This window comes from Bombina bombina, chromosome 8 (genome assembly GCF_027579735.1).
Source record: "Bombina bombina isolate aBomBom1 chromosome 8, aBomBom1.pri, whole genome shotgun sequence".
Lineage (NCBI taxonomy): Eukaryota > Metazoa > Chordata > Amphibia > Anura > Bombinatoridae > Bombina > Bombina bombina.
The window spans coordinates 298,852,238-298,870,463 of NC_069506.1; the positions used below are offsets into that span (position 1 = coordinate 298,852,238).

An 18,226-nucleotide genomic window follows, 5' to 3' on the forward strand; every position below is an offset into this window, starting at 1 on the left:
GTAACTTAAAGGGACATTAAATTTAATATTTTTTTCCCATAGTATGTTATGCCTAGGGAATAAACTTTGTAATGCACTTTCATTATTTATTTTGCCTACCTCTCTAGTAAAATCTGAAATATATAGGTTTTTCACTCCTTAGAAAGGGTGCATGCTGCCCCTCATGCATGCTACACAGTGCTTGCTTGATCTCAGAGCTCATTTATGTGTGTCCCTAACTGGACTTTATAATGGAAATAAGATTATACATCGCTCGTCAAGGTGTTCAAGGGATGTTTTCCTTTTCTGCAAAACAATACAGATTAGGAATTACTATAAACATGAAAAAAAAAATTAATATACGTTGCTGTTGTGTTTTTTTTTTTTTGTTTGTTTTTTTACAAGATACCATATGTGTGTATGTGTGTGTGTGTGTATATATATATATATATATATATATATATATATATATATATATATATAATGTGTGTGTGTGTATTTATCTCAGAAAAGAATTAGCAGTATTCGTAACAGTGGTAGTAGTTTACAATGTGATAAAAACAGTTTTGAGTGAGTGCACCTTTAAGTGACGAATGAGAATATATAATGCTCTAACCCTAAAGAATACAGTCGTTCCTTCAAACAACTGTCTAATGGATACTAGGTAGTACAGATAAGGGGAGCTGAAATTATACTTCTGAGTCTATATATCTAGAGATCTTTTGCTAATTAGAATACAGAAATGTACATACACTAATGAGGCGTTTGTGTAGACAGAAGATTCCTATTGCAACAATTATGTTGTTGAAAATCAATAATAAATAAAAATATTTTTGTGTGGAATTACGTGTTGATAATAATAAAAAGTATAATATATACGGTGATTGGGATTTAATGTTCAATAATGGTATGGTGTTATGAGCATGAGTTGATTCTCTAGTGACTAGATGTGCTATTAGTTCGATATATCAATGTGCTGATTATACGATTTGCATATACAAAGTGACATTTTTATATTAGTGTAAAAATAAGAATGGTACAATTATGTGAAAATATAATACATTTATTACTGATATAGACAATGTAATACAAATTAGAAATTCAAATTTGGTATAGAACTCTTATACCAGATAAAAATAATAAAAATAGAAAAAAACGTTTCTCTTAGTTTTAAAAAATGATCTCACTGCAGTGGATAAAGTTCAAAATATTTCTGAAATATTCTCATAAACCACTTTTAAAAACTCAATAGCTTATAGTGTTTCAATGTTTAAAATGAAGGTAAATTTGGCTAGTAATTGCCATTGGTTATTCAAATCTGAATGATGTTCTGTTAGTGTAGACGATATTTGTAATATAATAGTGTTCTCACTTGAAGTCTCGCTTTATCCAATATATTACTAAGTTGCAGCTAGTCGCTGATTGTTACTCACATTTAGAATTGATCTGTGTGTGGAGATTAGAAGATTTCCAATTTGTCAGTATTTCTGGTCAGATTACGTAGCGTAAGGTGTCTGGTTGATGTTGCTCAACCTTTATGATGGGATAAAGTTTGGAAAAAGGCTGTAAAAAATGCCGCTATTAGTAATAGCAATACTTGGTTAAGGAAGATCCTTTGAGTCTTTTCGATGTTGCAAATAGCAAGATTAATTGTGCACGCTGGAATTACTCGCAGCTTGTGTGTGAGAGAGCAATCTGATCTGATCTGTTTACAATGTCTCTTTGGAAACTGAAACTATTTACCTCCATGAGGTTTGCAGGAGTCTGTTTCCAAACTTGGATTTTTGCAAGCATTAACGTTATTAGCTTTTTTTCTTCACTGGATTCCTACCAGCTATAAGTGATCTTTAATAATCCAGCGTCCTGGATAGATGTAGAGGTTTCCTTTAAGGTGCTGAAACTGTTTACCTTCGTAAGGTTTGCAGGAGTTTCAGATTCCAGATGGAGTCGTTCAGCTGTCTGTATAGCAGAAGGCTGGAAGATTGCTGTTAGCAATAGCCTTGTTTTCGGTTTTAGAGCCTTTTAGGACCGGCAAAGTTCAATTAGCTTAGCGGGATGTGTTTTTATAACAGTTTCATGTGACAGCCATCAGCCAATCAGACTAATATATGTATATACTGTGAACTCTTGCACTTGCTCAGTAGGAGATTGTGCTTCAGTAAGTGTGTATATAACTGTATCACGTGACAGCCATCAGCCAATCAGACTAATATATGTATATACTGTGAACTCTTGCACTTGCTCAGTAGGAGATGGTGCTTCAGTAAGTGTGCATGTAAACAGAGTGCACAAACTGATAATGGAAGTAATTTGGAAAGTTTCTCATTTGAATCCTGAAACTTTTTAATTTTGACTTTAGTCCCTTTACATTATAATTTGCTGCAAAGCTAACAATAAAGTCTATAGAACTGAATTACCCCAGTACACTGGGGAAATGAAGCAAGCGCTGCACAATAGCACTGCGTATGTAACACAGGGAGCACTGGCTAGCAACAAGCGCACTATATAAGGCATTTATTAGTACTGCTCTTATGGGGCCTTGACTGAATGACATGGGAATTTAATATCGAAAACTTTTTGAAGGGACATGAAACACAACATTTTTCTTTCATGATTCAGAACATACCATACCAACTTTCCAATTTACTTCTATTATCTATTTTGCTTTGTTCTCTTGGTATCTTTTTGTTGTTGAGAATACCTAGGTAGACATAGGAGCAGCAATGCACTGCTTGGAGCAAGCTGCTGATTGGTGGCTGCACTTATATGTCTGTTGCCATTGGCTCACCTAGTGTGTTTAGCTAGCTGCCAGTAGTGCATTGTCCAGATGTACCAGTTTATAAAAGGTCACTGTGTTTATTTCACACTATGAGGTGACATCTAATCATTGAAAAGAAAAACTGCATTAAAGACACACAGGACCCTGTTTACTGTGCCAGACCAGCAGTCCTGAGAGATTAAAGGGACAGTCTACTCCAGAATTTTGTTTAAAAAGATAGATAATTCCTATATTACTCATTCCCCAGTTTTTTTTAAATAACCAACACTGTTTATATTATTATTATTATTATTTGTATTTTATATTTTTATTGAGGACAGTACATATAATATAAAGTTACATCATAAATATTGACTTCATATTTGATAAACTTGTATTTAAGGATATTCAGTCCTCATTTCCCCCCCCCCCCCTAGATGAGGTTGGACACTCTTGGTCCAGTAATAACCGTATGAAAAAGCACAAGGGGTTTATACTAAACATGGTACACACAGATATAACAAACATAGAACTTTGCATCATAAAAAAAAAAAAAAAAAAAAAAGTTTGTTACGTAGGCATAACAAATAAAACCGTAATGAGGAAATAGATGCAAGATACCATGACTGACTGATTAAAGTTGAATATAACCACACCTATGTTATGTGAATAAATTATAGACGAGTGTCAAATATGTAAAATTACCAGTGATCCAGAGTTACACCTTCAAAGTTATATATGACATGTCCTTATGATTTTATAAAGGCAGTATCTACCCCAGATATGCTGAAACCCACCCCCACGCCGTCTCGGCCACTGACAACGCAAGGAAAGGCCAGGCACCAAGGTACAATGTGTGCCAAGCTTATTTGAACTATAGACATGACATTTAAAAGATTATCATTTTATGAGAATATAATTGGAAACTTCTGGAGGTCTTATTGCATGCTGGTAGGTATTGTAGCCTAATTATGGTGTTGAGTTCCCGCCTTGTTGTTAGTGATTATAACTGTGTTGTAACTTACTATTTGAAATTATGCCGACAAGAACAGCTTGGTACAGGAACATGTATGAAGTTATTTCCATATCTCACAAAGGTGACCAGAGCTTCTAGCATATAGAACTATAAAGCATTCCAGCTTGTCTATTAAAACTTGCAAAGCTTTCTTAAAGGTACACATAACGCATTCATTTTCAACCCCAGCGAAGTTTTCATAACGTGATTTAAGCACACAGACTTAGAACATGTATAAGTAAAACATTCCAGCCACTCCTATATAACTTTTACTTTGGGGCAATAATAATTTGGGGTAAAACAGGTATTAGAATAATATTTGCATAAACATTCTCCCTATTACCTTAGTTTCTAGTGTATATAAACCGTAGAAAAAACAAAACCTTTTTAACATATAATGATCTGGCATTTGAACGTTATAAGAATCCTTTTTATAGCTATCTAGGCATTCTACAATGCAGAAAAATCACATGATGCCTAACTTTGGAGCAAGATGTTTTTGACATTTTCAGGAACCATAAAGTACCATATTGCGGATCAATAGAGGACAGAGCTCTAAATGACATTGACTCTGCGGCTTCCCAGGATCCTTCCTCAAAACCCCGGGACAACCGTCCAGAATCCAGTCCTTGTTTAGTTTTTAAACTTGTTAGTGCAGCTCCACCACAGACCCCGAAGTGAGGTAAATCATAAGATGCTCCATGTATGGCTTTAATGTTGTCGGTATAGTTATCTAAGATTTCTAGCTTTTCTATATGCTTTTTCGAGTCAAATGCTGTTTTAAACAGCTAGCAGGTGTTTTCTCCATGTGGGCTGTGAAAAAAGAAAGTCGTCTGCTTACTTTCCCCGTTTGCATTCTTTATTGAGGGATCATTATCCTTTTTTGCTGACAGCTGGTAGGTGTTCGGCTGAAGTAGATCTCCATCCAACGATACTTCATGCTGCATGGCCTCCCTAGGGACAGACCAAACTACCATGTCGCAGATGGATTTGTTATCGCACCTCCGCTGCTGCAGGCGGTACCCTACTCATAAGAAGTAGAAGCTCATGTACCTAAGGTGCTTTTTCTATCAAGGGCTGAAAGATCCTCTCTGGTTTGAGGAAGATAGAGTCAAGCGTGTTGGAGGAACCGTGCCGGTCTCCATGATTTTTCTCTCGGTATGAAGTGCTGGTTAGAAAAGATGTAGATAGCTAAGATGTCAGGGTAGGCTTAAATGTGCGATCAGTCCTGGTAAAACAGGGGGGGGAGGGGTGCTGCCTGTGTAGATTACCTCTGCTACAGGTCTCAATTGTCAGATTCCGGCCCTGGGGTCATAAATACAGCAAAACGTTATACCGTATATTGCTTAAGTGCCCAAATGTTATCATGTTGTAGTCAGATGCTGTAGTTGTGGAGCTTTATACATCGCATTAAAGGCCACTCTCCCGAAGCTCATGAAAAGTGCGACTACACTGAGCCGCTGTTAGGACATGCCCCTAATATTCTTTTTTTTAACCTCTGATTACCTTGTATCTAAGAATCTGCTGACAGCCCCCTGATCACATTACTTTTTATTTATCTATTGACTTGCATTTTAGCCAAGTAGTGCAGTGTCATACACGACTCCACGGGAAAGAGCACAATGTTATCTATATGGCACACATGAACTACCAGTCTCTTGTTGTGAAAAGTAAACAAAAAAGCATGCGATAAGAGGCTTTTTGTAGTGGCTTAGAAACGGGCAGAAATCTAGAGGCTTAAATGTTATAAAGTATATTAATATAACAATGTTAGTTGTACAAAGCTGGGAAATAGGTAGGAAAGGTGTTTATCTTTTAAACAATTTTAGCAATTTTGGTGCAGACTGTCCCTTTTTAAGAAATGACTTTTTTTTTAAATCCAATTACCTAGGGGTTGTCTTTTTTTAAAGGGGGGAAAAAACGTGTGTAGTTGTGTGTGTGCAATGTTAGACATGTGCTTTCAGATTCTTTGTTCCGGATGCGGTAGAAGACAGCCGCTTGTGGCCCTCAGCTATTTTCTGAGCCATATTTAATCTTGTGAAGGTTCAACACTCTGAGATCTAGATTTGCACAGATCATGTTGTGTTGCATTATCGCAAGAAGCGATATATATGTGTGTGTGTGTGTGTGTGTGTTTATAGACCAGTGTATAATTTAAATTGAGATTTTGTGCACCTTTAATCTTTCAAGGATGCAACATCTTTTGTATACAAGTAATAGCAGCTGTGTGTGCACATAAAGCTTAAATATCTAGTAAATAAATTAAAGTGGTTCTTAACAAAAGTGTTTAAAATCTAGGTGCCAGCCTATACAAACTCAAAAATCCAGTATTCTAAAAAACAGAATTATTCCAAATTTCAGACTTTTTCATTCATATTTTTTTTTAAATTTAAAAAAAAAAAATCACATTTTCCCTGCCACTAAGTCATAATCTTCTGTACATGTCTATCAATTACAATTTATAAAATAGAGACCTAATAGTTGTGGTTTTATTTAAAACCACAACTATTGCCTTTCTGATTACAGTAATGTACTATCTTTCTGATGGTACTATTCATACACACTTATACAAATTACATAAACTACCTTTAGGTTGCATGTATATGTTGTATTATGACATGTAAATATTGCCTAAATGATATATTGTTATATTAGTAGAGAGATCCACATTTACTGGATTTGTAGAAAGTATTCATAGTGATGTTTTGGGGTCACAGCCCTTTTAACAGACTAGCAAGTATCTCTACTATTGAAGAAAAACACATTTTCTCTTGTAAGATGTATCGAGTCCACGGATTCATCCATACTTGTGGGGGATATTCTCCTTCCTTACAGGAAATGGCAAAAGAGAGCACCCACAGCAGAGCTGTCTATATAGCTCCTCTCTTAGCTCCACCCCCAGTCATTCTCTTTGCCTACTCTAAGTACTAGGAAGGGCAAAATGAGTGTGGTGACAAAAATGTTAGTTTCTTTCATGTAATTAGCAAGAGTCCATGAGCTAGTGACGTATGGGATATACATTCCTACCAGGAGGGGCAAAGTTTCCCAAACCTCAAAATGCCTATAAATACACCCCTCACCACACCCACAAATCAGTTTTACAAACTTTGCCTCCCATGGAGGTGGTGAATTAAGTTTGTGCTAGATTCTTCGTTGATATGCGCTTCGCAGCAGTCTGGAGCCCGGTTTTCCTCTCGGCGTGCAGTGAATGTCAGAGGGATGTGAAGAGAGTATTGTCTATTTGAATTCAATGATCTCCTTCTACGGGGTCTATTTCATAGGTTCTCTGTTATCGGTCGTAGAGATTCATCTCTTACCTCCCTTTTCAGATCGACGATATACTCTTATATATACCATTACCTCTACTGATTCTCGTTTCAGTACTGGTTTGGCTTTCTACTATATGTAGATGAGTGTCCTGGGGTATGTAAGTCTTATTTTCTGTGACACTCTAAGCTATGGTTGGGCACTTTTATATAAAGTTCTAAATATTTGTGTTTAAACATTTATTTGCCTTGATTCAGGATGTTCAATATTCCTTATTTCAGACAGTCAGTTTCATTATTTGGGATAATGCATTTGAATATTAAATTTTTCTTACCTTTAAAAATTTGACTTTTTTTCCTGTGGGCTGTTAGGCTCGCGGGGGCTGAAAATGCTTCATTTTTTTGCGTCATTCTTGGTGCGGACTTTCTTGGCGCAAAATTTTTCTTGTATTTCCGGCGTCATACGTGTCGCCGGAAGTTGCGTCATTTTTTTGACGTTTTTGCGCCAAAAAATGTCGGCGTTACCGGATGTGGCGACATTTTTGGCGCCAAAAGCATTTAGGCGCCAAATAATGTGGGCGGCTTTTTTTGCGCTAAAAAATTTGAGCGTCATTGTTGTCTCCACAATATTTAAGTCTCATTATTTATTGCTTCTGGTTGCTAGAAGCTTGTTCATTGGCATTTTTTTCCCATTCCTGAAACTGTCATTTAAGGAATTTGATCATTTTTGCTTTATATGTTTTTTCTATTACATATTGCAAGATGTCTCAGATTGACCTTGAATCAGAAGCCACTTCTGGAAAAACGCTTAACTGAGTTTCAGTTCTACCAAAGCTAAGTTCATTTATTTTAAATGTTATAAATGTTTATCTTTAGCTATGGTTTGTAATAAGTTATTATGATATACTTTTACATGCAGAATCCATTAGTATTTATGCTTTATATATTTCCATTCTTACATCTTATGTACAAGAAATATTTAGAAGATTTATAAGAAATATTTTTCTGATTCTATTTTAAAGGCTTTGTCTGACTTCGTGCCTTCTAATAAAATTCTTAGGTCTTTTTCACTTCTTTTTTAATTTTTGAAGTTTCAAATGACCAACAATATACTGATTTATCCTTCTCTGATGATGTTTTTTCTCTTTCAGAAATTTTCTTCATCAGATGTTGACACTAACAAATCTACTTTTTTATTATTTTTCTATTATTAAAGTACATTTTGTTCTTTGTTGAAAAGGTGTTGATTATTTTGGATATTAAGGTAACTAGTTCTTTAAGACTAGCTGACACTATTTCTGCCTATTTATTTCTTCTGTGCTTTCAGAGGTTTTCTTTCCAATAACCCATTCTAGGGAATGGAATAGGCTGAGAATTTTCTTTTATTCCTTCTTCAAAGGTTTTAAACTATATGCTTTGCCAGCAGTTAAATTCAATTTGGAGGGTTCTCCAATTTATTGGGGCTATCTCTACTTCTACTAATTATGCTATTGTTTCTATAGCAAAATACTATTTATTTTCCTTTAGATAGTTGTATCTTATGTATGGAAAATTATTTAGTTTCAGGTACTTTTCTTGGTCCTGTGATTTATTTGGATATTGCAGTTGCTTCATTTTTTCTGTTTACTTTAAGATCAAGTATCAGATTATGATTTATTTTAGCATTGTTAAGGGACAACATTTACTAGACTAGGTGCTGTTGCATTTGTCTTGTTGTTTTGCATTTATTGATTATGCAAGTCCACTGTATTGACTGGTCCTTTAAACTGGACTATCATGCTAATAATTTCATTTGTGTCTTCATTTTATTGAATATCTTCGCAAATGAGGGTTAATCTATGTCTTTAGCTATTTTAGCTAGAAGAATTTTGTGATTTTAAAAAAAAAAAAAAAATCCATATTTCTTTTGTTCTAAGATAATCAATTATTTGTTTTATAATTTGACTCAATTCTTAACTGTTACTCTGGGCTTCAAGATTGAGTTCTAAGACTAAAACTTTAAGCTTATACTAGTTTGGTTGTTCTTATTAAGGAACAAATTCCTGAGTTCTTTCCCAAGTAACATGTTTATAATTGGGGTTCGAAATCAGCTCCCTAATATTGCGATGTAAGTGCCGTATTCCAGCTTGGCTGGTAAGGGGCAGGTTAAGACTTCTTTGAAATTTATTTGGTTCTATTTTGTCCAAATTTCTTTGATTTTATTCCAGTAAGGCTAACACTTTCTTTAAGTGTGTTTCTGTCCTATATATTTTGGGTACTGTTGAAGCATGGCTGGGCACCCATGGGGTTCAAGAGTTTTATTCAATTATTTTGCCTTTTTATGGTCATTGATAGCATTATTTGTTTTCATTAGATACAATAAATGCATATTTTCATTTTTCTGTTTTCATTCAGATTATTTTCTGAGGATGCGGAATCTCATATGATTCACTTGCTCTTCAAGACATAGTTAGAGGATCTTTTTTTCGAAAGCTCTTGATTCCTCACACAAGGGTCACCTTTTTTAGGTTTCCAGATAGAGACAAAGACAGTGACACAAACTATCAGACAAGGGATAATTCTATTGGGTTCCGTCTGTCGGTACCTTTAGTCTCTATTATTTCCTTCAGTTGCTATATATGCATAGAAGTTTTAGGTCTTATGGCCACAGCATTGGATTCAATTCCCTTTGCTCATTTTCACTAGAAAGAACCTTTCCAGTCTTTTATGAGTGTTGTTTCTTCTAGAACATGGTTGGAGGATCAATTTACCAAAAAGTTTGTTGATTCCTCAGACAAGGGTAACCTTTTTAGGTTTCCTGATAGATTCAGTGTCCTTGACTCTGTCTCTGACGGACAAGAGACGTCTGAAATTGGTTTCAGCTTGTCGAAACCTTCAGTCTCAATCTTTCCCTTCGGTAGCCTTATGCATGGAAATTCTAGGTCTTATGACTGCTGCATTGGACGCGGCCCCCTTTGCTCGTTTTCACATGCGACCTTTTCAGCTCTGTATGCTGAACCAGTGGTGCAGGGATTATACAAAGATATCTCAATTAATATCTTTAAAACCGATTGTACGACACTCTCTGACGTGGTGGACAGACCACCATCGTTTAGTTCAGTGAGCTTCTTTTGTTCTTCCAACCTGGACTGTGATTTCAACAAATGCAAGTCTGACAGGTTGGGGAGCTGTTTGGGGGTCTCTGACAGCACAAGGGGTTTGGGAATCTCAGGAGGTGAGATTACCAATCAGTCATGGCCTCTTCTAAAGAGAGAGTCGTTCATTTGTTTTCAGACGGACAATGTCACAATTGTGGCATATGTCAATCATCAAGGAGGGACTCACAGTCCTCTGGCTATGAAAGAAGTATCTCGAATTCTAGTATGGGCGGAATCCAGCTCCTGTCTAATTTCTGCGTTTCATATCCCAGGTATAGACAATTGGGAAGCTGATTATCTCAGTCGCCAAACGTTACATCCGGGCGAATGGTCTCTTCACCCAGAGGTATTTCTTCAGATTGTTCAAATGTGGGGACTTCCAGAAATAGATCTGATGGCTTCTCATCTAAACAAGAAGCTTCCCAGGTATCTGTCCAGATCCAGGGATCCTCAGGCGGAGGCAGTGGATGCATTGTCACTTCCTTGGAAGTATCATCCTGCTTATATCTTTCCGCCTCTAGTTCTTCTTCCAAGAGTAATTTCCAAGATTCTAAAGGAGTGCTCGTTTGTTCTGCTGGTGGCTCCAGCATGGCCTCACAGGTTTTGGTATGCGGATCTTGTCCGGATGGCCACTTGCCAACCGTGGACTCTTCCGTTAAGACAAGACCTTCTATCACAAGGTCCTTTTTTCCATCAGGATCTCAAATCCTTAAATTTGAAGGTATGGAGATTGAACGCTTGATTCTCAGTCATAGAGGTTTCTCTGACTCTCTGATTAATACTATGTTACAGGCTCGTAAATCTGTATCTAGGAAGATATATTATCGAGTCTGGAAAATTTACATTTCTTGGTGTTTTTCTCATCATTTTTCTTGGCATTCTTTTAGAATTCCTAGAATTTTACAGTTTCTTCAGGATGGTTTGGATAAAGGTTTGTCTGCAAGTTCCTTGAAAGGACAAATCTCTGCTCTTTCTGTTCTTTTTCACAGAAAGATTGCTAATCTTCCTGATATTCATTATTTTGTACAAGCTTTGGTTTGTATAAAACCTGTTATTAAGTCAATTTCTCCTCCTTGGAGTTTGAATTTGGTTCTGGGGGCTCTTCAAGCTCCTCTGTTTGAACCTATGCATTCGCTGGACATTAAATTACTTTCTTGGAAAGTTTTGTTTCTTTTGGCCATCTCTTCTGCTAGAAGAGTTTCTGAATTATCTGCTCTTTCTTGTGAGTCTCCTTTTCTGATTTTTCATCAGGATAAGGCGGTGTTGCGAACTTCTTTTAAATTTTTACCTAAGGTTGTGAATTCTAACAACATTAGTAGAGAAATTGTGGTTCCTTCATTGTGTCCTAATCCTAAGAATTCTAAGGAAAGATTGTTGCATTCTTTGGATGTAGTTAGAGCTTTGAAATATTATGTTGAAGCTACTAAAAATTTCCGAAAGACTTCTAGTCTATTTGTTATCTTTTCCGGTTCTAGGAAAGGTCAGAAGGCCTCTGCCATTTCTTTGGTGTCTTGGTTAAAGTCTTTGATTCATCATGCTTACGTCGAGTCGGGTAAAACTCCGCCTCAAAGGATTACAGCTCATTCTTCTAGGTCAGTTTCTACTTCCTGGGCGTTTAGGAATGAAGCTTCGGTTGATCAGATTTGCAAAGCAGCAACTTGGTCTTCTTTGCATACTTTTTACTAAATTCTACCATTTTGATGTGTTTTCTTCTTCTGAAGCAGTTTTTGGTAGAAAAGTACTTCAGGCAGCTGTTTCAGTTTGATTCTTCTGCTTATATTTTCAGTTTTTTTCATTATAAGATTTAAACTTTATTTTGGGTGTGGATTATTTTCAGCGGAATTGGCTGTCTTTATTTTATCCCTCCCTCTCTAGTGACTCTTGCGTGGAAGATCCACATCTTGGGTATTCATTATCCCATACGTCACTAGCTCATGGACTCTTGCTAATTACATGAAAGAAAACATAATTTATGTAAGAACTTACCTGATAAATTCATTTCTTTCATATTAGCAAGAGTCCATGAGGCCCACCCTTTTTTGTGGTGGTTATGATTTTTTTGTATAAAGCACAATTATTCCATTTCCTTATTTTTTATGCTTTCGCACTTTTGTCTTATCACCCCACTTCTTGGCTATTCGTTAAACTGAATTGTGGGTGTGGTGAGGGGTGTATTTATAGGCATTTTGAGGTTTGGGAAACTTTGCCCCTCCTGGTAGGAATGTATATCCTATACGTCACTAGCTCATGGACTCTTGCTAATATGAAAGAAATGAATTTATCAGGTAAGTTCTTACATAAATTATGTTTTTTATTTTCTCAAGCAAAAGTTTATTTTAAATGGTACCGGTGTGTACTATTAACTCTCTGGCAGAAAAGGGATGAAGATTTCTGCAAGGAGGATGATGATCTTAGCACTTTGTAACTAAGATCCACTGCTGTTCTCACAAGGGCTGAAGAGTACAGGAAAACTTCAGTTGGGGGAACGGTTTGCAGGCTAAACTGCATTGAGGTATGTTCAGTCTATTTTTTTCTAGACAGACTGTGTTATTTCTAGAAAAGGCTGGCAATATCCCCATGAGGGAAGGGTAAGTTGTATTCAGATACTTAGTAGGAATCCCAGCTTGCATAAAGGGCTCATTATTTACTGGTGACACTGATAGGAAAAAAACGTTTTTTTTTTTTTTATTGCAAATATGTTTTTTTGAGGGACTTTAAGGGGTCATTGTGACTTGTTTAATGGTTATTAACCCACATGGCTAGTTTAAGAAACACTCTGTTGTGTTTCTTTTAGGCCCCATAACATCGAGTTAGGTGGGAGGGGCCTATTTTTGCTCCTCAGTTGCGCAGTTTCTTTTCCTCAGACATCCAGCTGCTTCTCCAGAGGTTCCTACTGTGTTTGAGGGCTGTAAAGAAGTTTTTTTCCCCCACAAATCGTTCCTAAAGGGCAGGTAGGCGCCACAACAGAGCTGTGGCAAGGTGCTGAACGTTTTTTACCGGTTTTGACGTTTTGTCAATCCGGTTTTTACATTAAGGGGTTAATTGTTTATTTGCATAGTTGTGCAAAGTTACTAAGGCTTTATGATGCTACTGTAAACATTTTGTTGAGTTTACTGCTTTTTTACACTGTTTTGCAGAGTTTGTGCAGCTTTTTTTCTCTTAAAGGCACAGTACCGTTTTTTTTTTTTTTTTTCGAAGTTATTTGCTTTGATTAAAGTGTTTTCCAAGCTTGCTTGTTACATTACTAGCCTGTTAAACATGTCTGACACCAAGGAAAATCCTTGTTCAATGTGTTTAGAAGCCATTGTGGAACCCCCTCTTAGAATGTGTCTCACTTGCACTGATATGTCTATAAATTATAAAGAGCATATTTTAGCACTTAAAAATATTGCAATAGATGATTCTCAGACAGAAGGAAATGAGAGTTTAACATCTAGCTCTCCCCAAGTGTCACTACCAGTAACGCCCGAACAAGTGACGCCTAGTACCTCTAGTGCGTAAAATTCATTTACTTTACAAGACATGGCCACAGTTATGAATACAACCCTCACAGAGGTTTTATCCAAACTGCCTGGTTTACAAGGAAAGCGTGACAGCTCTGGGTTAAGAACAAATGCTGAGCCGTCTGATGCTTTAGTAGCCGTATCCGATATACCCTCACAATGTTCTGAAGTAGGGGTAAGGGATTTGTTACCTGAGGGAGAAATTTCTGATTCAGGAAAGACGCTCCCTCAGACAGATTCTGATATGACGGCCTTTAAATATAAGCTTTAACACCTCCGCTTATTGCTCAGGGAGGTATTAGCGACTCTAGATGATTGTGACCCTATAGTGGTCCCAGAGAAATTGTGTAAAATGGACACATACTTAGAGGTTCCTGTTTACACTGATGTTTTTCCAGTCCCTAAGAGGATTCGCTCCCCCTCCTATTTTTAAGAAAATGTTTCCCATATCTGACACCATGCGGGACTCGTGGCAGACAGTTCCTAAGGTGGAGGGAGCTATTTCTACTCTGGCTAAGTGTACAACTATACCTATCGAAGACAGTTGTGCTTTCAAAGATCCTATGGATAAAAAATTAAAGGGTTTCCTGAAGAAAATTTTTGTTCATCAAGGTTTTCTTCTCCAACCTATTGCGTGCATTGTTCCTGTAACTACTGCAGCTGCTTTCTGGTTCAAGGCTCTAGAAGAGGCTCTTCAGATGGAGACTCCATTAGAGGATATTATGGACAGAATTAAGGCCCTTAAGTTGGCTAATTCTTTCATTACAGATGCCGCTTTCCAACTGGCTAAATTAGCGGCAAAGAATTCAGGTTTTGCCATTTTAGCACGCAGGGCGTTATGGCTTAAGTCCTGGTCTGCTGATGTGTCATCAAAATCTAAACTTTTGAACATCCCTTTCAAAGGAAAGACCCTATTCGGACCTGAACTGAGAGATTATTTCAGACATCACTGGAAGGAAAGGCCATGCCCTCCCTCAGGATAGAACAAGTAAAATGAGGACCAAACAAAATAATTTTCGTTCCTTTCGGAACTTCAAGGGTGGTCCCGCTTCAGCTTCCCCTGCTGCAAAGCAAGAGGGGAATTTTGCCCAATCCAAGTCAGTCTGGAGACCTAACCAGGCTTGGAACAAGGGTAAACAGGCCAAGAAGCCTGCAGCTGCCTCTAAGACAGCATGAAGGGGTAGCCCCCGATCCGGGACCGGATCTAGTAGGGGGCAGACTCTCTCTCTTCGATCAGGCTTGGGCAAGAGATGTTCACGATTCCTGGGCCTTAGTAATTGTGTCCCAGGGATATCTTCTGGACTTCAGAGGCTCTCCCCCAAGGGGGAGATTTCACATTTCTCAATTGTCTGCAAACCAGACAAAGAGAGAGGCGTTTTTACGCTGTGTAGAAGACCTACATACCATGGGAGTAATCCACCCAGTTCCAAAAGTGGAACAAGGGCTAGGGTTTTACTCAAACCTGTTTGTGGTTCCCAAAAAAAGAGGGAACTTTCAGACCAATCTTGGATCTCAAAATTCTAAACAAATTCCTCAGAGTACCATCATTCAAGATGGAGACTATTCTGACTATTCTACCGTTGATCCAGGAGGGTCAATATATGACTACTGTGGACTTAAAGGATGCGTATCTACACATCCCTACTCACAGATATCATCCTCAATTCCTCAGATTTGCCTTTCTGGACAGGCATTACCAGTTTGTGGCCCTTCCCTTCGGGTTGGCCATGGCTCCCGGAATTTTCACAAAGGTGCTAGGGTCCCTTTTTGGCAGTTCTAAGACCGCGGGGCATAGCAGTGGCGCCTTATCTAGACGACATCTTGATTCAGGTGTCGACTTTCCAGCTAGCCAAATCTCACACGGACATCGTGTTGGCTTTTCTTAGATCTCACGGGTGGAAGGTGAACATAAAAAAAGAGTTCTCTCTTCCCTCTCACAAGAGTTTCCTTTCTAGGGACTCTGATAGATTCGGTAGAAATGAAAATATTTCTGACGGAGGTCAGAAAATCAAAACTCTTAACCACTTGCCGAGCTCTTCATTCCATTCCTCAGCCATCAGTGGCTCAGTGTATGGAGGTAAACTGACTCATGGTAGCGGCAATGGACATAGTTCCTTTTTCCCGCCTACACCTCAGACCACTGCAACTATGCATGCTCAAACAGTGGAATGGGGATTATGCAGATTTATCTCCTCAACTGCATCTGGACCAGGAGACCAGATATTCTCTTCTCTGGTGGTTGTCTCAGGACCACCTGTCTCAGGGAATGTGTTTCCGCAGGCCAGAGTCTCTCATAGTAACGATAGATACCAGCCTGCTAGGCTGGGGTGCTGTCTGGAACTCCCTGAAAGCACAGGGCTTATGGTCTCGGGAGGAAACTCTACTCCCGATAAACATTCTAGAACTGAGAGCGATATTCAATGTGCTCCAGGCGTGGCCTCAGCTAGCTGCGGCCAAATTCATCAGATTTCAGTCGGACAACATCACGACTGTAGCTTATATCAATCATCAAGGAGGAACACGGAGTTCTCTAGCGATGATGGAGGTAAACAAAATTATCCGATGGGCGGAGGATCACTCTTGCCATCTCTCAGCAATCCATATCCCAGGGGTAGAGATCTAGGAGGCGGATTTCCTAAGTCGTCAGACTTTTCATCCGGGGGAGTGGAAGCTCCATCCGGAGGTATTTGCCCAGCTGACTCGGCTATGGGGCACACCAGAATTGGATCTGATGGCGTCCGGTCAGAATGCCAAACTTCCTTGTTACGGGTCCAGGTCCCGGGATCCCCAGGCGATACTGATAGATGCTCTAGCAGTGCCTTGGTCCTTCAAACTGGCCTATGCATTTCCACAGTTTCCTCTCCTCCCACGTCTGGTTGCCAGAATCAAGCAGGAGAGAGCTTCGGTGATGCTGATAGCACCTGCGTGGCCATGCAGGACTTGGTATGCAGACCTAGTGGACTTGTCATCGGTTCCACCGTGGACTCTGCCAATGAGGCAGGACCTTCTAATCCAAGGTCCATTCACACATCCAAATCTAATTTCTCTGCGTCTGACTGCTTGGAGATTGAACGCCTGATTCTATCAAAGCGTGGTTTCTCTGAGTCGGTCATTAATACCCTGATTCAAGCTAGAAAGCCTGTTACCAGGAAGATCTATCATAAGATTTGGCGCAAATATTTTTATTGGTGTGAATCCAAGGGTTACTCATGGAGTAAGATTAGGATTCCTAGAATATTGTCCTTTCTCCAAGAAGGATTGGAGAAGGGATTATCAGCTAGTTCCTTAAAAGGACAAATATCTGCTTTGTCTATTCTTTTACACAAACGTCTGGCAGATGTCCCAGATGTTCAAGCGTTTAGTCGGGCCTTGATCAGGATCAAGCCTGTATTTAAACCTGTTGCTCCGCCATGGAGCCTAAACTTAGTTCTTAAAGTTTTTCAAGGGGTTCCGTTTGAACATATGCATTCCATAGATATTAAGCTTCTATCTTGGAAAGTTCTGTTTCTGAGTTATCTGCTTTACAGTGTGACTCACCTTACCTTGTTTTCCATGCAGATAAGGTGGTTTTGCGTACCAAACCTGGGTTTCTTCCTAAGGTTGTTTCTAATAGGAATATCAATCAGGAGATTGTTGTTCCTTCACTGTGTCCTAATCCTTCATCAAAGAAAAGAACGTCTGTTGCACAATCTTGATGTGGTTCGTTCTTTAAAGTTCTACTTCCAAGCAACTAAAGATTTCCGTCAAACATCTTCATTGTTTGTTGTTTATTCTGGTAAACGGAGAGGTCAAAAGGCTACGGCTACCTCTTTCCTTTTGGCTGAAAAGCATCATCCGTTTGGCTTATGAGACTGCTGGCCAGCAGCCTCCTGAAAGAATTACTGCTCATTCTACTAGAGCAGTGGCTTCCACATGGGCTTTTAAAAATGAGGCTTCTGTTGAACAGATTTGTAAGGCGGTGACTTGGTCTTCGCTTCATACTTTTTCCAAATTTTACAAATTCGATACTTTTGCTTCTTCGGAGGCTATTTTTGGGGGAGAGGTTCTACAAGCAGTGGTGCCGTTTAAGGTACCTGTCTTGTCCCTCCCTTCATCCGTGTCCTAAAGCTTTGGTATTGGTATCCCACAAGTATGGATGAATCCGTGGACTCGATACATCTTACAAGAGAAAACATAATTTATGCTTGCCTGATACATTTATTTCTCTTGTGATGTATCGAGTCCACGGCCCGCCCTGTTTATTTAAGACAGGCAGTATATTTTTATTTAAAAAACTTCAGTCACCACTGCACCCTATAGTTTCTCCTTTTTCTTCCTAGCCTTCGGTCGAATGACTGGGGGGTGGAGCTAAGGGAGGAGCTATATAGACAGTTCTGCTGTGGGTGCTCTCTTTGCCACTTCCTGTAAGGAAGGAGAATATCCCCCACAAGTATGGATGAATCAGTGGACTCGATACATCACAAGAGAAATAAATGTATCAGGTAAGCATAAATTGTTTTCTTATCACCTGGGTTTGTTGAGCCCCGAATTACTGAATTTCTCTGAATTTACATTTAATAAAGACAAGC

The 18,226-nt window shown here is 38.5% G+C and overlaps 1 protein-coding gene across 2 annotated transcripts in view; it reads left to right on the plus strand.

Moving 5' to 3' along the window:
* The window catches only part of CTNNBIP1 (catenin beta interacting protein 1), a 142,782-nt gene that overhangs the window by 58,463 nt on the left and 66,093 nt on the right, over positions 1-18,226 (plus strand). The window lies entirely within an intron of this gene.